General features: G+C 42.8%; 1 protein-coding gene across 14 annotated transcripts in view; it reads left to right on the top strand.

Annotated features, from left to right (window-relative positions):
* ZMIZ1 (zinc finger MIZ-type containing 1) overlaps positions 1-22,487 on the top strand; it is a 479,832-nt gene that overhangs the window by 377,392 nt on the left and 79,953 nt on the right. Inside the window, exon 1 of one of the 14 annotated variants that reach the window (XM_073596829.1) lies at positions 12,682-12,814. The exons of 11 other annotated variants lie outside the window; for them this stretch is intronic. The gene's annotated coding sequence lies outside the window, so the exon portion shown is untranslated. Of the gene's footprint in view, positions 1-12,681; positions 12,815-12,886; positions 13,064-13,116; positions 13,573-22,487 lie in introns of those variants that run through there. 2 more of the 14 variants (XM_073596825.1, XM_073596827.1) reach the window with 2 other exon arrangements.

Here is a 22,487-nt window from a genome sequence, read left to right as displayed (position 1 = left end):
CCATAATTTTTCTATAGGATTAAGGTCTGGAGATTGGCTAGGCCACTCCATGACCATAATGTGCTTCTTATTGAGCCACTTGTTTGTTGCCTTGGCTTTATGTTTTGGGTCATTGTCATGCTGGAAGATCCATCCACGACCCATCTTCAGTGTTTTGGCTGAGGGAAGAAGGTTCTCATCCAAGATTTTACAATACATGGCCCTGTACATTGACCCCTCAATGCAGCAAAGTCAGCCTGTACCTTTAGCAGAGAAACAGCCCCAAAGCATAATGTTTCCACCTCCGCGCTTGACTGTAGGGATGGTGTTCTTAGGGTCATAGTCGGCTTTTTTTTTCTTCCTCCAAACATGGCGAGTTGAGTTAATGCCAAAGAGCTCAATTTTGGACTCATCTGACCACAGCTCTTTCTCCCAATCCTTCTCTGAATCATTTAGATGTTCATTGGCAAACTTCAGACTGGTCTGTACGTGTGGGGGGGGGGGGGGGGGGGGAGACCTTGCGGGCACTGCAGGATTTCCATCCATGGCGGCGTATTGTGTTACCAATGGTTTGTTTGGCGACTGTGGTCCCAACTGCCTTGAGCTTATTCGCAAGCGCCTACTGTGTAGTTCTGGGTTGATCCCTCACTTTTCTCATGATCATCCTTAACGCATGAGGCGAAATCTTACACGGAGCTCCAGACTGAGGGCAATTGATGGTTGTTTTGTATTTCTTCCATTTGTGATTAATCACTGGAACAGTTGTCTCCTCACCAAGCTTCTTGCTGATGGTCTTGTAGCCCATTCCAGCCTTGTGTAGGTCTATAATCTTGTCCCTGACATCCTTTGACAGCTCTTCAGTCTTGCCCATAATGTTGGGTTTGAATGGAAGAAAGATTCTGTGGACCAGGTGTCTTTTATACACATAACGAGTTGTCGTTAGGAGCTCCTTCTTAAATTGAAAGGACTAATCTGTGTACCCAATGAGCACATACTGTAACCAGTCTGTGAGAGCCAGATTTATTGTTGGTTGGTAAAGGATCAAATACTTATTTTATTCACTGAACTGCAACTCAATTAATAACATTTGTATCGTGTTTTTTTTTTTTTCTGGATTTTTGGTTGATATTCTGTGTCTATCATTTAAAATACACCTATAATAAAAAATTATAGACTCTTCATTTCTTTGTAAGTGGGCAAACTTACAAAAAATACCTAGGATCAAATAGGTATTTTCCCCACTGTGTGTGTATGTACAGTGCCTTGCAAAAGTATTCACCCCCCTTGGCATTTTTTGTGTTTTGTTGCCTCACAACCTGGAATTAACATGGATTGTTTGAGGATTTGCATCATTTAATTTACAGAACATGCCCACAACTTTGAAGATGTTTTTTTTTTTTTTTTTAATTGTGAAGCAAACTAATAGGACAAAATAACAGAAAAAGTCAATGTGCATAACTATTCACCCCCCTAAAGTCAATACTTTGTAGAGCCACCTTTTGCGGCTATCACAGCTCCAAATGGCTTTGGATAAGTCTCTATGAGCTTGCCACATCTTACCACTGTGATTTTTGCCCATTCCTCCTTGCAAAATTGCTCCAGCTCCTTCAAGTTGGATGGTTTGTGCTTATGAACAGCGATCTTTAAGTCTGACCACAGATTCTCAATTGGATTGAGGTCTGGGCTTTGACTAGGCCATTCCAACACATTTACATGTTTCCCCTTAAACCGCTCGAGTGTTGCTTTAGCAGTGTGTTTGGGATCATTGTCCTGTTGGAATGTGAACCTCCGTCCTAGCCTCAAATCACACACGGAGTGGTACTGGTTTTGCTTAAGAATATCCCTGTATTTAGCACCATCCATCTTTCCCTCAACTCTGACCAGTTTCCCAGTCCCGACTGCTGAAAAACAGTATTCTTTGGGTGATGTGATGTGTTGGGTTTGCGCCAGATATAGCGTTTTCTTTGATGGCCAAAAAGTTCAATTTTAGGCTCATCATACCAGAGCACCTTCCTCCATACATTTTGTGAGTCTACCACATGCCTTTTCGCAAACTCAAAACGTGCCGTTTTGTTTTTTGCTGAAAGTAATGGCTTTCTTCTGGCCACTCTGCCATAAAGCCCAACTCTATAGGGCGTACGGCTTATTGTCGTCCTATGTACAGATACTCCAGTCTCTGCTGTGGAACTCTGCAGCTCCTCCAGGGTTACCTTGGGTCTCTGTGCTGCCTCTCTGATGAATGCCCTCCTTGCCTGGTACGTGAGTTTTGGTATGCGGCCGTCTCTTGGCAGGTTTGCTGTTGTGCCATGTTCTTAGATTTGATAGCGCTCCTAGGGATCATCAAAGATTTGATATTTTTTTATAACCTAACCCTGACTTGTACTTCTCAACAACATTGTCCCTTACTTGTTTGGAGAGTTCCTTGGTCTTCATGGCAGTGTTTGGTTAGTGGTGCCTCTTGCTTAGGTGTTGCACTCTGGGGCCTTTCAAAAAGGGGTGTATGTGTAATGACAGATCATGTGACACTTAGATTGCATGCAGTTGGACATCATTTCACTAATTATGTGACTTCTGAAGATAATTGGTTGCACCAGAGCTTTTTATGGGCTTCGTAACAAAGGGGGTGAATACATACACACATGCCAATTATTCGTTTTTTTTATTTCTGAAAAATATTTTTATGTATATTTTTTTTCTAACTTTACTTCAACTTAGACTATTGTGTTCTGATCCATCACATATATTTCAGATTAAAAAAAATTGAACTAAAGGCTATAATATAACAAAATAGGCAAAAAGCCAAGGGAGGTGAATACTTTTGCAAGGCACTGTATGTATGTGTGTGTGTATATATGTATAATAAATATATACATATACATAGATATCATATCATTTATTTTATTTTTTTTTTTAATAAAGGGGCCTCTATGATTAAGAACAAGGCTGGAGTCTGGCAGGAAGTGTTCTGCCTTATGAACAACAGATCTTTTCTGATCGAAAAAAATAGTGATGTAGCAGTCTGCAGCCACTTTATATGCCTTAATACATGAAAGTGGACCCATCCTTTGCCCATTCAGTAACACAGAACACCCCCCCACCCCTGGTAGTTTGGATCTTTCTTCCAGCATAAGGTAAAAAGTGGCATGCATAAGTTCCGTATCAGTGTGGTGAAAGCTTACATGGGGCTGAGGACTGTCTCTGCTCTCATGTGACAACAGTTGGCTGCTCAGGCACCCACCACTGCATTGTGGGAAGAAGCTGAGAGAGTTCAACCTGAACTTCAGTCTTGCACAGTTGTACAGGTTCCTCTCCTGTGTTGAAATTGCTTAGTCGATTTCACTGCACATTTTAAGCTTGTGATTGTATGCATTAGAAGCGGCAAAAAGTCAGATAACGCCTGCCTCATTTTCTGCATGGATTTCCAGCATAATTTAGTTCTTTCCTCCCCAGCTTTACTACACCTAGCCCTTACCTTTAATTCATTGGCGTTCGGTTCTTTCAGTCATGGACAGTTGGCTTCACATCTGGTCACATGTTATCAGGAAGCTATGTACAGCACCCTGAAGGCTCCTCCTAACAGCCATAGTCTGGCTGTATTGCATAGAGAAGCACAGAGACCTCGCAATGACCTCACTGGGTCTCACATAAGGTATGTCCTAAGAATGGAAAGGTTTTATTTAAAATGACATTAGCATGGTTTTGATAAGAGTAAATAAGGAACTAAGAATAGCAACATTTAAACAGGCTAAACTTCACCATTAAATGCTCCTCATACTTAGAAATACTGAGTATTTATTTTTTCTAGTGGTTTGATGGTACAGTGAGGGAGGAAACAAAAGTTGTTTGTATGAAGCCGTGGGTGAGGAGGGTCTATGAACATCCTTCTTTCCTCCCTCTAGGAAAGTGCAGGTTCACTTTTAAAGACCACTAAACTTAAAGAAGTATGCAACCCAAAAGCAAACCTTTATTATACTGCAGCTTACCAATTCATAGATGTAATGGCTGCATTATTTTTCTTTTTTAGGCTTTCTTTCTTCTATTTTCATCTGGTGATCCAGCCAGCAAGTCTGTTCTTTTTCACATTCTCTCCAGCAGAATGAATCAGTTTACAAGGATGAGACAAACCAATTAACACTGGCAGGGGTGATTTAAAATGATCAGCTTTTATTGATTCACGCAAAACCTTTATCCCAAAAGAAAAGAAACGTTTGCAGTAACTGATTATAAAGTGTGCGCTGAAGTTTGGCTTCAGTTTATTAGTGTATCTAAATCTACCAATACATTTACTACTACCCCAACCCCCCAGACTGAAAATGCTGTTCTCTGCTGTGCCTCCTTTAATCATTCCTCCAGAGTTGTATCTCACTAATACAGGAAGTACATTACTGGCCAGATCACCAGATGAAAAAAGGGAAAGAAAAGAAAACTGATGCAGCCACATGTAATGATTGGTAAGCTGCAATATAATACATGTGGCAGGAATAGGTGTGGCCAGGTGTTAATTATCAAGCTACAGATTAGAGCCCTTTCACACTGGGGCGGGCGTCGGAGGTAAAGCGCCGCTATTGTAAGCGGCGCTTTACCGTCGGCATGCGGCCGCTAGTGGGGTGGTTTTACCCCCGCTAGCGGCCGAGAAATGGTTAAAAACCACCGCAAAGCGCCTCTGCTGAGGCGCTTTGCCGGCGGTATAGCCGCGCCGTCCCATTGATTTCAATGGGCAGGAGCGGTGAAGGAGTGGTATACACTCCGCTCCTTCACCGCTCCAAAGATGCTGCTAGCAGGACTTTTTTTTACCATCCTGCCAGAGCATCGCTCCAGTGTGAAAGCCCTCGGGGCTTTCACACTGGAATGAAAGCAGCAGCACTTTTGGGTCGGTTTGCAGGCGCTATTATGAAAGGGCTCTAAGGCTGCTTTCACACTGGGGCGGTAGGGGGCGTCGGCGGTAAAACAGCGCTATTTTTAGCGCTGTTTTACCGTGGTATTCGGGCCGCTAGCGGTGCGGTTTTAACCCCCCGCTGGCGGCTGAAAAAGGGTTAAAACCACTCGTATAGCGCGGCTATAGCCGCACTGTCCCATTGATTTCAATGGGCAGGAGCGGTTTAGGAGCGGTGAATTCACCGCACCAAAGATGTGGCTTGCAGGAGATTTTTTCTTCTCCTGCCAGCGCACCGCTTCAGTGTGAAAGCCCTCGGGCTTTCACACTGAACAAACAGCAGAGGCTGTTTTGGGGCGGTTTGCAGGCGGTATTTTTAGCGCAATAACGCCTGCAAACCGCCCCAGTGTGAAAGGGGTCTTAGTGAATGAGAAGTGAAAATACTGATAGCCATGCCTCCCTGCAACATTTTTTCGCTAGTGCAGGTAGGCACAGTCTGTATGAGAGTATCAGCTCTGCTCTGTAATCAGGAGCAATACAGCATTGTTGCCACACCATCACAGGAAACCGCATTAGGTGGACTTCACTGTCAGGCTCAACAGGCAGTTGTGGGACTTTGCAGGGGGACTAAGTGAACTTCCTGTACAGTATGTCCTGCAGCCTCCAACAAGCTCAACGCTTCCAGCCGTGTGCGATGTCTGGGATTCCTTATTCTGACTCGTAATTTCTGTGACCTGTAGTATCATGGGTGTCAAAGGATTGGAAGCACAAGGCCCGGCTGGGGACACACCAATCTGACAATACTGAAAGGGGAATGTTGCAAAGTCTTGTGGTGGCTCATTGCTGGGAGAGAGCCAAGGATGGAGATGCAGGCCATGGAAGGGCAGAGTATGAAACAGCCATTACATTTTTTTTAAGGTGATTGACAGGGATGATTGTTCATTACACATCCAGGTCAAAAACTAGGCTCATATAAAAGGCTGTCCTTCTTTGTTTTTCCACTAGAGGGAGCCCAACTTATGCAGCTTTACTCTATCTGCAGTTTCTTGAATGTAGGCAGCAATTCTCATTTCTCAACATTATTTCAAGTACCACATTATAGCATAGACATCAAGTATGTGTGTACCCCTTCCAGTGCCTGCATGAATCTTTCTACCTTTCTTCAGCTGTTACTGTATAAAAATGGTTTACTTTATTATAGTATTTCTATGGGCCCTTTCTCCCTGGGTACTCCAAGTGCTTATCAAATTGGCACTGGAATTTGAAGAGGATTTGTAAGGTGTAGCTATAAGCCTGGGTGAATAGATGTGTCTTACGTCTGCTTTGAAAAACAGTCACAGAGGATGCTTCCAGGACAATGGATGAGAGGGAGAGTGTGCTGCATGATAGAATGCACAAGATCCAAAACATTTTAAGACTTCGGACAATTTTTTTTCCCTGAGGAGCGATGTGAGTATGATGGAGTATGGGGAATTAGAGGTTCTGTCAAATAAGTGGGGTCTAAGTTACTTAGAGCTTTAAGGGCCCTTTCACACTGAATGCAGTTGGATGTATTTTGAACTGCACTCCAGCTGCATAGACAGGCCAAAATCAAGGTAATCCTATGGGCATAGTGCACGTCATTTTAGCGCGGTAAAAAAAAAGAAAGTAAAGCATGCTGCATTTTTCCACAACACAAATGCAGGGAACGTGCTTCAAATGCACGGATTCGCATGCATGTACACATGCCGTCAAAAATGCACAATTTCTGGTGTGAATGTGAGGCTAGCTATACACGTATTGATTTAGTGGGGGCTGAAGCAGAACAATCTAATACAGTGGTCATCAACCTTGTCCTCAGGGCCTACTAACAGGCCAGGTTTTAGACTCTATTCACACTAATGCATTTTTTGATGCATTTTGCAGAAATGCATGGGAATTTTTTAACATGCATTCCTATGGAACATGTTCACAACAATGCATTTTTGTGCCTCTGCGTTTTTGGAAAGGGTCGGGGACACTTTTTCATGCAAAATGCAGCGTTTTGCATGTAAGGGAATTGAATGGACCTGCATCCAAAACGCAAGTACTGCGTTTTTGCCACATTTTTACCGTGTTTTTGCCGCGTTTTTTTTCCTTTTTTTTTTTTTTTACACTGTATACAGTATAAAAAAAACTGCAACGGCAAAAACGCTGCAAAAAACACATGTTCAAAAACGCGGCAAGCATCGGAAAAAGCACTGCAGAAACGCTCAAAAGCAACATGCATAGATGTGAATGGAGCCTAATCTATTACCTTGGGGAGATGCAGACTAGAATATTGCAATCCCTGAGCAGCAAATGAGATCACCTGTGATGTATTTCAGTTGTCTTGCAAACCTGGCCTGTTAGTGGGCCCTGAGGACAGGGTTGATAGCCACTGATCTAATAGATTCCTCTATCCATGCTAATCAGCATGAAGAAATCTCCTCTGCCAGCTATTTGTTTGTATTCTAACAGTCTGTAGCTGTCAGAACACCCTAACAGTGACTGCATCTGATTGGATTCAGCCACTATTCAACTGACAATTTTCCACCCTGCTTCTTTGTCAAAAATCTATAGAAAAATCAACTTTTGTCAAGCCAGATGGTGCCAACAGGACCACCCATGGTGTGAAGTTTGGACGATTCCTGCCATGTAGGCCAGGTTTGAAGCAGAACGTCTATTTTATTGGAAGTCAATGCTTATAAAGTAACCCATGGTGTGTAGGTCATCTCCAGTGCTCCTATATACATTTACTGTTCCATCTAATTATTTATATTCTCCAAGCAACCTCTTGCTTTTAACTATAAATTAGGATTTTTCTTTTCTTCTTATATGCCGTATTTGCAGAAACTTTAAATGGAATATCCTGAATCTGTCATCAGTCTTCCCTGGGTTCATATACCATTGGCTGAGAAATAACAAGCTGATAATTTATGGTCTTTGTCCTAATTGCTATAATTCTTTACTCTGGTTTGTTCAACTTTGTTGACTCTCACTTGTCCAATTAGATTTGTAAAGGAAGTTCTACATTTACAAACACTTCCCTGTTTTGAAAACCACAGAAACATTTGAGCTGCTATTTTACAAAGTAGCAGAATGGTTTTGTGAACTGTGGAGTATAGGCTCAGCATTGCTCCTATTGAATTGCAGCTTCTGCTTCTATCTGGCCTGATTCATGTAGTAAACCTCCCACCCCCACCTCCAATAAAGAGCAAGTCATTCCAAGGAGTGGGATTCCTTTCCTTTGACAATGAACCCACCATATATACTGCTGGTGAGCAATGATCCCAAGCAATTTGTATAACCAGCTATTGCTAGTCATATTCATTCACACAGGGAATAAAAAGGGAGGTTAGCCCATCTCTCTGGACAGAGGTGTAACCAAGGAAGGAAAGAGGGGCAAAAGGGACTAAAGCTGGCCATGGATGGGTAGACTATCGAACAAAAAAATCCAGAGAACCAAACAATCGTTCCATTTTCTAATGTTTAATGTGCTCAATTCGACAATCGATATCTAATTCATCAAGGGAAAAAAAAATGAACTGTCATGTTGGAAAATTTTGTTTGAACAAATGAGCAGTGAAATTGATCAAAAAACAAAAAGTGCAACAGTTTAACCTGGATCAAACAAAAAAATGATACTTAAATGTTGAAAACAAATGAAAATATGTAGATGATCGGGGAAATGAATGCATGGGAAGATTGTTTTCTATTTTCAAATGATCCTTCGCTGGATTTTCTAACCATGTACGGCCAGCTTCAGGTGCAAAGAGAGCGATATTAGAGGAAATCGGGGAAGAAAAGTTTTCCCAGTTTATTCCTTATGGCTCAGAAGCTGAATTGGCCCTCTGGTTATTTTTATACACAAATCTGGGGAATGGAATGACGATATCTGCACCTAGGCTATATCGGGCTATTCCAGAAATATTTGGTCTGAAAAGTTTCCAGTTACAACTTTATATGGATTATCTAGCCGGTGCCCATGTGTGCTCAGCACTTGTGTTCCACCATCACCTATCATGACACAGCAGCAGTTTGTAGACTCGGCCTGACAAGTTATGAAACAAGGGAACACTTATGTAAAGTAGACCTGATCCAACATAATAATGACAGCTGACATTCCTCCAACTCCTTCTGAAAATGCTTGTTGCCTGACCTAGAACAAACCGTAGGTAAAGTCCAAGGGAACCTAGATCTCACTATCTGCACACTTGTTTTGGGGGGTCTCCAACTAGACAGTGCTAAATGTATCCGCATAATAGCCAGATAACTGCGATTTTTAGTCAGCAGTAGCAATCTACAAATTCCCTTTAGCACAGGTTTCCTTTCAAATTCCTGTTAAGTAATATTTCTCTTGCTGAGATCACAGTGCTCCATCTGACAATGCGCTTATTTGCACAGAGCCATGTCTGTTCATGCATCATACAGTCGGCAAACAAATCCTGATGGCTGTGCCTTTTTTTACTTTTGTTCACAAGTGTCTGACACAGATCAGCCCCAGCTGCAGCCTCTCCTCTTATGACTTGCTACATTTAAAATGTACATTCTGATCACGGGGAGAGAGAAGTGCTTCTCCTGCCTGTAGCAGACGGATGACATCTGAGCCTAGGCAGAGTCACTAGAGCTCAAGGATGCATTTTTTTATGATAAAAGGTGGAGAATATTTTTAATTAAACTATTGCTACATTGTGACCTGTCAAGAATGTTTTCATGAGCACTTGTAAAGTTACCAGAACATTTTGGGATTGATTTACTAACTAAAGGCAAATAGACTGTGCACTTTGCAAGGGCAGTTGCATTTATATTTCCCAGAGCTTAGTGAATGTGGTGAAGCTCTGTTGATTTCTCTCATCCAATCCAATTATTATTTCCTTGCACCTGATTGGGTATTCTTTACGAAGTAAAGCTTCACCACATTCACTAAGCTCTGAAGAATATAGGTGCAACTGCCCTTACAAAGTGCACAGGCTATTTGTCTTTAGTAAATCAACTCTTTGAGGCCCCCTTCACTCTAGGAACGGAATGTGAATCGCACAGGACCACGCTGTGTGTTTCTGTGTGATTCACATGCAGTTCTGTGCCATGCTAGAATGAATGGGCTGAAATCACACAGCACCGCACCACAAGTAGTACATGCACTACTTTTGGAAACACATTGCATACATTTCTACCATGCAACCTAATGTGGGCAAATGCACTGCGTTTGCAACCTTCATTTGAGTTGTTGTTAACTTTGCACTGACACCTGCCGCAGATGGCAAGGGCAGTGTGATTTGAATGTGGTGCAGGAAGCTGGCAGGGAATGCGGGTTTCCGACTTGGGTTGCCACCTTATCCCTTTAAAGCAGTAGTAAACTACCACTGGTTAAAAAAAAAAAAACACACCTGTAAGGCAATTGTATAATGTGCTAGTATGCATTGCGCAATTGCATAATGTGCTAGTATGCATCGCACACTAACACATTATGAAATACTTACCTTGGAACGAAGCCTTCCAGCAGCGTGCTGACATCTTCCCCGGTCTTCCTTCTGGGTTCACACACTCTGGCTATGTGATTGGCCGGAGCCGCAATGACGTCACTCCTCCCGTGCGGTGACGTCACCGGCAGCATCCAGGGTGAATATCTCCTAAACAGCGCACACTTAGGAGATATTATAATAAGCCTTATTATAGGTTTACGTGTAGGTAAAAATCACAAAGCGGGCTTTACTACATCTTTAAACCCAAACGCACATGAATTCAGGTGGCACAGTGGTGTAGTGGGTAGCACTCTTGCCTAGCAGTAAAAAGGATCGCTGGTTCGAATCCCACCATGACACTACCTGCCTGGAGTTTGCATGTTCTCCCTGTGCCTGTGTGGGTTTCCTCCGGGTACTCCGGTTTCCTCCCATACTCCAAAGACATGCTGATAGGTTAATTGGCTTCTATCTAAATTGGCCCTAGTATATGAATGTTAGTTAGGGACCTTAGATTGTAAGCTCCTTGAGGGTAGGGACCGATGTGAATGCACAATGTATATGTAAAGCGCTGTGTAAATTGACAGCACTATACAAGTACCTTTTTATAATAATAATTACACCGGTTCTGAGGCTAATTTAATATTAATTAAATTAATAATAAATTAATCTGCTATTAATGCAGATAAGGCGCCATGTGAGTTTAATTACCACCTTAATCAGCCACAGCACCTGTGTAATTAATTTGTATTTGGTTTTAAAGAGATGTGGTGGCAACCCTATTTCCCACACAGCATTCTAGTGTGCACAGGTCCTTAGACCCCTTTCACACTGGGGCGTTTTTCAGGCGCTTTAGGGTTAAAAAAGCGTCTGAAAGAAGCCTCATTTGCAATACCAATTTGAAAGCCAGAGTGCTTTCACACTGAGACCCCTTTCACACTGGGGAGTTTTTCAGGCGCTTTAGCGTTTAAAAAAGCGCCTGTAAAGCACCTGAAAGAAGCCTCATGCAACCCCAATGTGAAAGCCCGAGTGCTTTCACACTGGGGCGCTGCACTGGCAGGGCGTCAAAAAAAAGTCCTGCAAGCAGCTTCTTTGCAGCTCATTCGCGTTTTTGCCACCGGGCTGGGTGCGCCGATGGCCCGAGCCCTTTCACACTGCCAGCTCCTGAAAAACGCCCCAGTTTGAAAGGGGTCATAAGCGGCGCTTTACCAGCGTTTTTCGGGCGCTGACAGTGTGAAAGGGCTCGGGCTTTCACACTGGGATTGCAGATGAGGCTTCTTTCAGGCGCTTTACAGGTGCTTTTTTTAACGCTAAAATGCCTGAAAAACGCCCCAGTGTGAAAGGGGTCTTAACTTTCTTTGACCTGCAGTTTGCTGTAAACTACTGGTATAAGATACCGATAGGGTGATTAGCCTATATCCAGTCTGGCCTTGTCATTTGACTCACAGATGATTGGTGAGCGACAGCTGGTGTCACTTCCTTCACAATTAATAATTGTATTGACCTCTAGATCAGTGCTTCTCAACCTTTTTTCAGTCAAGGCACCCTTTAAACATTATGGACAGTCTTGAGGCACCCCATTCTAAAATATAAATATGATTCTAATCATTTTATATAATTCAACATCCACAAGTCCAAGGAGGACACCCAATGTTAGAGGTGATTTATTCTTCTAAAGCAAATAGAATTTTGCAAACTGGTACTGACCAGTATGCCGGTGTTTCTCTTCTCCCTCAATCATGATAATGTGACCCAAACGCTGATGGAGAGGGGCAGGGGAGGGTCAAACAAGAATGCTATGCAGGTGAATGACATCCTCCTTATCGACTGATGATGTCATTGGTCATTAAGACGCTGGCAGCTAGAAGATTGAAATGGTGCACAATGAAAACCTGTGGCTTAGTGTAACTAAATGGCAGTCTTCATCCACACGCCAGCTTGTATACAATTTATGGACAATTTTTCAGTATTATGCCAAGGCACCCTTGAATAAACCTCAAGGCACCCCAGTTGAAATAGGCTGCTCTGGGTCACTGGCTGCTTATTCCTAATGTCTAGTATTTCAATGTGATTGCACTGGCATTACATACAGAAGCTGTGGGCACCTTTTATCATGGCATATGTTTTGCTCCCTGTACTTTGAGCACAGTGTATGTCGGGCATTGTGCAGCTGGCCTCATTTGCATGCCCTTTTCCCAGACTATCTGGCTGCAGAGGGAGCACAGAAAAGCATTTGTAGTGAATGAGTGTGGTCTGTGCCATCATGTCTTGAATGGCAGTCAGCCCCAGTCAGTGGTATCCTAAGTTCGGGGAGGAGTGTGTGAAAAAGAGGGGAGGGCTTGTCAGACACCCCACATTTCTTTTTTTTCCAATCAGTGGTGTAATGTATTTTGCTGTTGAATGTTGTCTCCTAAGTGCGGTGGGCTGTGTGTTCGCCCCTCGCCCCATAGTGGCCTGTGCTGGTGAAAGGGTTAAAGGATAGTGCCTAGCACCTCCCCTCGGTGTAAGTTTTGTAATGTGAGCTGCTGCTTGGTTTTTTTTTTTTTTTTTTCCTCCCTTTCTCTCCCACTACACCCCCCTCCTCCTCCTCTGTCTCTCCTCTCTGCCTTCTGGCAAATGACTGAGGCTGCCTGAGTGTGAATGTGTGTATGTGTGTGTGTATGGTGAATGTGTGTAACAGAAAACAGCAAAGCTCTGTAGACACAGAGTGTGGAAAGGAAAGGCTTGAGAATTCCTGCCGCATGGTGCTGAGGTGAGACAAAACCCTGTTGAGATCCGTCTTGTTCCCCTGGCCGGGGCTGAGACTGCAGTGCTGCACTGGGGGGGACTACATTGTGTCTGCCTGGGCATGTGTGAAGTTAGGAGGCTTAACCTGATTCTTCTCATTGTCTCTGGAGGCTGCAAACACACACAGCCAGTTGGCTGCTACACACTGAGCCATTAGCAGGGAGCCCATCTGTTATTGGTTTTGCCTGGAAATCTGGAGACAAGCAATTAATAATTGATGAGTGTTGTGCAGTAGCTGGACAGGCAGTAGAGAGGAAGAGAGCAGGGTGTCCTTAGAGGGGAGGGAGAGAGGCAGCATGGTGGTGGTGGTGATGGTGGTGGCTACTGCCCGGCTTGTGCTGCTGAAATTAAAGACTTGAGTCTGCCTGGCTTTTGTTCGGCGTTGCCTGGAAGTGCTTTGAGACCTATGTGGTCCCCCTGTGCCACAGAAGAAGCGGAGGGCTAGGGGGAGGACTGGTTGGAATGAACTTGTGGGTAAGTGGCTTTCTTCTTAGGGGTAAAGAGGAGGGGGTGTGAGGTGGAGAGGACTTTTCGATCAGTTGGGTATTGACTGTATGGCTTATTGTGGGTGGAGAGATGCAGTGCATGGTGTCATGATGCTATGGTAAGGGGTTTGGAAAGGCGGTCCCATCATCCTTAGCAGTAAAGACTGCAGCACCTAGCAGGCCTCTGTGGTCATCAAGGTGTTACGGAGAGGACAAGTGCTATTTAGTATCACAACAGTCATAAGTGGTCCCCATATGTTCCTTTTCCACCTTCCCCTTCCCATCACAAGCATAATACCAGAACAATAAACAATGTCATTCATGGCAATACATACTATATCTATGACTGCTCACCAGTCTTTATTTTTGATGGGGAAGGCATGTAAATTATTTTACTTTTTGTTGCTTTTATTTTAACCCCATTTAAGACATTCCAGTACCGCTTTGTATGTGAAGTTTACAAAGCTTTATTATTGGTTTACTTCTGGTTCTTCCACCTTGCAGTTAGTAAACTGTCACTGGTCTTTGTGGGGCTCACTGAATCCCCAGAATTAGGGAGACTTTCATATATTCAGATATTTTTAGGGGCTTGAGTTACCTTTTTGCTACTTTTTATCTTAAAAATGCTGACAAGGGCTTCTGCATCTTCCTGGGAATAGTGTGTGATCTTCTGTGTGCCGGGGAATGGGAATTGGAAAGATAAATGAGTTTCCATTGACGTACAAGGCCTGGCTGCTATTGGTGGAGAGTCTGTATCCGGATGCTGCAGTTGCATGAAGTGACAATTCATAGATATCACTGGAGAGTGAAGGACCACCTTCTGGGCTGCAGCTTCCTGGATCTCCACTCTGATAGATGCCGGACTCGGATCTGTCAAGGGATTCATAGCAATGCTGCTTTGAAATGTTTACAGATATTGTATTTACTGTTTTGGTAAAGTGTGTTTGGCCAGTTTTGAAAACAGAAAGTTTACTGAAAATAACAGTGTTAAATGGAGAATATCATCTTTCATTTATGTTTTTGTGTTACATTTACATATTATTATTGTTACTTCTAGCTGTGGGTACTTTGGCTAGATGGTTGCACATGTTAAAATAAAATGTATCAATATATACAATGTGCATCATGTGTGATTATCATGCTAAAGGTGCTAGTGGGAGTTTCATGTAGAAGGCCTTGCATAAAGGAAACCTGTACATAGAGAATAATAAGGCTGCCATTGCTGATCTCATCTGAAAATGCATGTTCCCTGGTTGTCATGCAGACCGCATGGCTTCAGTACTTTAGGAACTTGATGCTGATCTGTAGATCTGACTTCACGTCACTGAGAATTCGCTGATCAAATGGCCTCATGCAGTGCTTCTGTATGACAATCTAAACAAGTAACAACTCCAGCTAATATGTTATGTACAAGCCTCATAACGTAAAACAGAAACTTCCTTTACCTACCTACCCTGACTGATCCAAAAACTTCATCTGTATCTCACGCGCTCCTCCTCCCAGACGTTACAAATCACAATGGTTAGGGATTCTGAATTGGCAGTGACATTGCTAATTGCCATGACCCGCTTTTTTTCCATCCCACTGTAGTGCACACAGGCCCCACCCACAGGGGAGTGGAAACTCTGCTCTGAATTTAGGAGCAGAGCAGCATTGTTGCCACTGATGCATTAGAGAAAGCTGCATCAGGTGGACTTCACTGGTAGGATCAACAGGTATTTGCAATGGTACTACAGCTGACTATACACTGACGTTCAGCCAGTGCTAAAATAAGGAACTTTTAGATGACTCAATTGTTTCCTTATAGTATATACATAGGTGTGCGCAGGGGTGTGCCAGGAGTGCCTGGGCACACCCTGATCACTACGTGCGGTGCTGATTCCCCCTACTGCCCAGGCTCCCCCTCTTCTGCCTGCTGGCTTTCCTCCTCATCTCCCAGCTGCTGTGGGGAATGTTTCAGGATGGAGAGCGGGGGAAGGGGCTAGTTAATGTCATTAACCTCAAAAGACTAGAACTAAGACACTGGTTTACATGAAATCAAAATTAAAGCGGTATTAAGCACAAAACCTAAAATGTATTATATTGAAGCTTACCTATCATTAGAAGTGGTGGCTGCATCAGTTTTCTTTTGTTTTTTCCCTCTGTTTTCCCCTGGTGATCTGGCCAGTAACACACCTGCTGTATTAGTGAGACACAACTCTGGAGGAATGAGCAGAAGAGGCACAGCAGCATTGCCAGCCTGGGGGGAGGGTAGTGTTAAATGTGTTAGTATTTGAATCTAACGAACTAAAGCCAAACTCCAACTCACAACTTTATAATCAGTTACAGCAAACAGTTTTTTCCTTTTGGGATAAAGGTTTTACATGACTAAATAAAAGCGGATCATTTTAGCTACCCCCTGTCAGTGTTAAATGGTTTGTTTCATCCATGTAAACTGATACATTATGCTGGAGAGCTTATGCTTTTGAAATACAACAGACTTGCTGGCTGGATCACCAGATGAAAAATAGAGTAAAGAAAACCTAAAGGGGAATGTAATGCAGCCATCACATCTAAGAATTGGTAAGCTGGAATATAATAAATCTTTGCTATTGGGTTTAGTACCACTTTTAGGTAGGATTCCAGCCCAATTACCTAATCTTAAAAATGTCTCCTCCCCCCTCCCGACACCTATGCTGACTAACCTGTGTAAAAAAAAAAAAAGGAAGTATATACTTCCTATTTCCAGTCCACTCTGGTCAGGTCATGTGATCCTGCTCCCCTGGGTCAGCCAGCAGTGGCTGCAAAGGAGAAGAGAGCTGTGCGGACAATGGCGGGGACATGGGTGCCTATGGGTGATGTCATCACTCCCAGGAATTTCCAGCTGTTGAGTGCTCTTTCCTTCCCCCTGCAGCCTCCGCGGGCTGACACATGGGATCACATGACCAGAGTGAGCTGAGAATAGGGAAGTTTACACATCTTTTTTATTTATTTTTACTTTTACACACGGGTTAGTCAACAAAGGTGTTAGGAGGGGCATTTTTAAGACTAGTTAGATTGAGGCTGGAATTCTACTTTAATAGACGTACAGTTGGTGCACATTAATGGTTTCTTTATTAGTGCAAATATGGTTGAAGAGGTCAGGCTACCCGAGCTTCTCAGATGTGAGGTGCTGCTTCCTTGTAGTTTGGCTGTCTCACATTCATGACCAGGATGGCCATAAGGGAAGAGATGTCAGTAGTGAACCCCATTTTGGTGTGTCTTAGAACTATGTTTGGGAAAGCACTTTAATGTTGCATTTTTTCCCATAATAGAAAATTTACTTGAAGCTGGATATTTTTTTTTTTGGGGGGGGGGGGGGGGGTTGCGTCCTGACGCTTCCTGTACGTTGGAGACCTGGAGCCAAAGGTATTGTTGCCTTGCTATAGCAAATACTCAATTCTGACATTACTGGCTGCATGTGTGTTATGGGTCAGTCACCAGAGACTCCAAACATTTTAAACACAAAAGCTGAGCCTGAGAGCCAGAAATGCATCATTTTGTGCAATGGCAGTCCTCACACTTTTATCTTGATAGCTTATCTTTGAATTTACTAAGATTAAGTATATCTTGACTATACGTAAATGTTTAAGATTTGACAAATCTGTTTTTGCATACTTTATTTATTAAATCCAATTGTAAATGTAGTGTTACACTAGGGACAGTACAACCTAGAGCTGCACGATTCTGGTTAAAATGAGAATCACGATTTTTTGGCTTAGAGGATAGATCACGATTATCTCACGATTCTCGCGGCGTAACATCATCTTTCACGTTAAAACAAAAAAATTGGGCTAACTTTACTGTTTCGTTATTGGTTTTTTTTTTAATTCAATGAAGTGTATTTTTTCCTAAAAAAATGCCTTTGAAAGACTGCTGGGTAAATACAGTGTGACATAAAATATTGCAGCAATTGACATTTTATTTCCTAGGGTCTCTGCTAAATTATATATAACGTTTGGGGGTTCCAAGTAACTTTCTATGAAAAAATATTGATTTTTAACTTAAGAAACAAGTGTAGGAAAAAGATTTAGACTTTAAGTGGTTAAACTTCCTGCATTTAGAAGTTGTTTGAAAACTTGGCAGACTGCCTGGATTTTTTTTTCCACACAGAAGTTTATCCCTTTGATCTAAGAAGGAAGAGTTAGTTACAATGTTTCATGTTAAAAACTTGGCAGACTGCCCAGATGTTTTCTTTTGACAGCTGAGTGAGCAGATAAGTCTCTCCACTTGTTATATGAATGAATTGTCAAACTCTGCAATAGAGATAGTCAGGGGGGTTGAATTGAGATCACGATTTTTTAATGATTAATTGTGCAGCTCTAGTACAACCTATAACACTGCAGTTCTAGGTCTGTTGGCTCTGCCTTTCTTGGGAAGTCTTGGGCCCCTCCGTGCTACTTGAGTGATTGACATCTGCCAAAGCTTGTGCCTGTTGGGACCCAACTACTCCCTTCAGCTAAAACACATGGACAATAAGTGAAATGACAGCTCAGTTTCAGATGCCTAAAATGTTTATAAAACCAATAACATTTCCTTTTTTGTCTGCTAAATATACCATTAAAACTGTTTTGCTATATCTGTTGTGGAGTTAAAAAAAAAAAAAAAAAATATATATATATATATATATATGTATATCAGTTGATATAATGCCAGAAGTCTGCTCTCTGCCTGTGCTGTTTTTCAGCTCTGTTAAAGCAAAAAATGCATAATCTCAATTGTTTAAACACCCAAAGTAGCAGTCTTTCCTATCATCAATAGAAAATGGGGCATCTTTTGACTTTTATTCACACCAGCCTGCATGCTTAGGCCTTGTTCACATGGGAGTAACTATTTCATAATGCTGGCAGCAAGTTCCTGTGGTTTTATCAGTCTGTGCCTCTTGATACATGTAAAAGTTAAGCCAGCCATAGATCGAATCTCATCCGGTTCAGCAGGGACCGGCCAAGACTCGACCCATCTATAGGCAGGCAGGTTGTACTGAAGTCGATCCAACAATTGACTTCAGTACAACCAGCCAGTTGGATTTAGTTCATGTGATCACTATTGGCTGCTATAGCCACCAGCAGTGACCATTGTGTTCTGGCTGCAAGGAAGGCTCCCCGCCAACAGAACACACTAGCACTGCAGGAATGATTCCCCCATCAACATGGAATGTGTCGATGGGGGATCCTAGCCATTTTCTTTTGGAAGGAAAGAAAATTGCATAATCTATGGGCTGCTTTACACATGTACAAACCACCTACATGGGGCACTATTGGTCATTCAACAGTATGAAAAATGTGTAGTCAGCAGCGCCTGCAACGCTGCTTGCACACCTGACTGGCCCCTACTGCCTAGCATCCCTGGTTGCTAGGAAGCAGTCAGATGGTAGCAGCCAAAAGGCTGTATTAATGATTTACAATTTTACCGCTCAACGCAGGGAACTTTGCAGCCCCATATGGAACTATGTGAATGGGCCCATAGACATTTATACAAAACTATACACACCTGTACACAGCATTTCACCTCCCGTTTGAATGACTGACTGATCAAAGTTTGACCGATGATCATATCTATGCACCGCAGCTCTGAGGCAGAGTGGGGAGATGCACTGTCACGATCTGGGGTGAGATGCGGTACATTTCTGCACGTTTACATACTGTACCATAACCCACCTTAACGCCGCATTCTGGTGTGAAAAGGGCAAATGGAAAACAATTGTTTACTATGTGCGCTGGCACTGAGCCTGCATTAATCAGTGCTTAATAAAGCCGAACAAATAATTGAATGTTCACTGTTTTATCACCGTTTAATCAGTAACAATAAACCAGACAAGACCCTCTCTCAAAAAACTTATCTCTTTATTCCTCATTGCACCAATGGAAGTGTCATGTGTTAATCAGCCAGAAAAGGCCTTTGTGTGCACTAGTAGTGAGTGCGCCAGTTGTGTGTGTGATAGATTTTATTAATAAGAAGCATATCCTCTGGGGCTCTAGTTCACATTTTGCATTTGGGCCCAGGAAAGTTTAGCGAGGCCTCTGCCAAACTAATCAGGGATAGTAAAACATCAGGCAGTCTGTAAGGAAGGCTGTGATCCAAATATTCACATTTTCTTTCTTCAACACCTACTGAAAGGGATAACGCTGATTCTGTGCCATTTTTCCATTCGCAGGGCCAACGATTAATGTCTGACTTTTTTCTTTTTTTCTGGTATTGGATGTAGCTCTCCTAGTCAGAGATATATGTGATGGTGTATATGTCCACCTTTCAGGAGCTGTACTTTGACGCCTGTATAAGTGGCACTCCTAAGTTCCGCGTGCACGAGCCCCGATGAAAGTAGTGTCCAGACTTTCCCAGCTGTGGTTGATCTACCGGACGAGGAATCTCGCTGATACATAGAATGCAGTCACATTTTTTTAATTTGTTGTAGACAATGCAGGAATGGTAAACTGTAGGTGAAAGCACACAACTTTCTTATTGTCCGGTTTCCTATACTGTCGTGGCCCCTTTTTGGGAGGCTAAATAGAAAAGGGTTTGTACATTTTTCTTTCAGTGATAATGACGTATGGAGAATTTGGCTTCCACTTCACTTGAGTTAGAATCCAGACAGTTTGGAGCTCACACAGACAAAGTTTCCACTTCTTACTTCTGGCTCCAGCATTTTGCTCTGTCACCTCGCTGGCATCATGATGTCCTTAACCCTTACTTGTCTGTGTCAGCTGAAAGCGTAGCAGGGTCCTTACTTGTGTTAAGAAAAAATCAGTAAAGTAAAATGTTTTTTTAAGGTTAATTCAACAGCCAGAGTGTGAAAAATCTTTTAGCAGAGTTTAAATCAATGGGGGTTAGTCTCTTCCCTGCCCCCACTAGCTATCTGCCCTACACTGGTCAGTTCCTGCTGTTCTGTGTTTTCCCACTGTGATGAGATTATTGTCTCTTAGAAATTGGCCTCTTTTAAAGTGACCCCACTGAATAGAGACTGTCTGCAGTTCTTTCTACTGCCTTACAAATTGGCATATCAATGGGCCAGGTGGCTTAACCCGTTCAGCTCCGTGATATTTGTTTAGCCTCAAGGCATTATTGGAATTTGTAGGTTAAACGTAGGCAATTTGTTGAGATTCCCTGCAAGTCATTTTATCTGTTTACTCAGTTCAATATTTAGCGATTCTAGATATTGTTCCATGAAGAAATCCTCTCCTTAAGGGGTTAATCAACTAAGGACCAAAAATTACTAAGGGCAGCCATACCTAGCCCCAAACATGCAGATATTGCGGCCGATTTCAAGCATAGCAAGTGGATTTTGAACTATACAAGGTTAATTCTCATGCAGTTTCTTGAGTTTTGAAAGGGATTTCTTTTTCTTGGTGCTGCTTTCGAAATTAGGATGTGCAAACTATTCACTTCCTGTCAACCTTGGTGACAGATCTGCAATAGTACGGCTACTTTGAGGTCCACCGAATACTGATAGACCTCCAAAGCCAATATCTGCTTGTCCTTGAAACCATCATGGAGCACTAGTTTCTGCCCTACTAACAAAACCAGCACATACCTAATAAATGGGTCGTTCTCCTCCTCTGGTGGAATAGCTGGCCATAAGATTTGCCTTTGCATTTGTAAACTTTGGTTAGTCTTTGATGCTACTATGTGTAACTTTTTGGATTGGCTGGGATTGGTGGCCCTTCTAATCAGATCATACACGTAAACATTCAGAGCCTGGTCAAAGAAACTAGATGACTATGTACTTTTGTGTTAGTCATGACATGGAGTTTATGGAGTGTGGAGGGGTAACTCAAATACCTTTTTGGTACAGTTTATCAGGGGGACAGCAGTAGTCAGATAAAACTTTCTATCCTTCATGATCACTTTACCCCTTGAGCCTCTGCCAACAGTGTGTGCAGGTAGCTGATATCTGTTAGATTTTTGGGCTGAAATGGCAGTCATTTAATATTCAATACCATAGCTACACTGATGACACTTAAATTTCTCTCTCTTTCTCTCTACCCCTCAGCTCACTCCATCAGTCTCCTCACACATTACACTAATTTACTAACTGACATATTGGCCTGGATGTCACACCACTTCCAAAAACCCAATCTATCCAAAACCGAGCTTATAATACCCCCCCCCCCTCCAGGTACCCCTTCCCCTGATTTCTCTGTCAAAATCAAGGCACAACTATCAACCCTGCATGCCAAGGTGTAATCCTGGACTCTGAACTATCCTTTTGGTCCCACATCCAATCATTGTCTCCACAACATCTCCAAGAACCAGTGACACCACAAAGCTTCTAATTCACTCCCTGGTCATCTCCCGCCTCGACTACTGCAACTCCCTCCTCATTGGCTTACCTTTACATAGGCTATCCTTTCTTCAGTCCGCCATGAATGCTTCTGCTAGGCTCATCCACCTTACCAACCATTCAGTGTCTGCTACCCCTCTCTGCCAATCCCCCCCACTGGCTTCCCTTACCCAACGTATTAAATTCAAGATACTAACAACTACTTACAAAGCCATCCACAACTCTACCCCCAGCTACATCACTAATCTAGAATCAAAATACCAACCAAATTGTTCTCTTCGTTCCTCCAAAGACCTTCTACTTTCTAGCCCCCTTGTCACCTCATCCCTTGCTCACCTCCAGGACTTCTCCAGAGCGTCTCCCATCCTCTGGAACGCTGTATCACAATCTGTACAACTATCTCCTATTCTGTCCACTTTCAGACCATCCTTGAAAACTCATCTCTTCAGAGAGGCCTATCTGGCCCCCACCTAACAACTGTACATTTATTTTCTATATAATTTTATCCCCCTCAGCTATTCTCTTTTGTATCTCTTGACCCTTCCTCTTAGATTGTAAGCTCTAACGAGCAGGGCTCTCTGATTCTTACTGTATTCTAATAGTACTGT

The sequence above is a fragment of the Aquarana catesbeiana genome, linkage group LG08, assembly GCF_042186555.1.
Source record: "Aquarana catesbeiana isolate 2022-GZ linkage group LG08, ASM4218655v1, whole genome shotgun sequence".
Lineage (NCBI taxonomy): Eukaryota > Metazoa > Chordata > Amphibia > Anura > Ranidae > Aquarana > Aquarana catesbeiana.
Note: the sequence above shows the minus strand (reverse complement) of the source record. Positions and strands in the feature narration are given on the sequence as shown.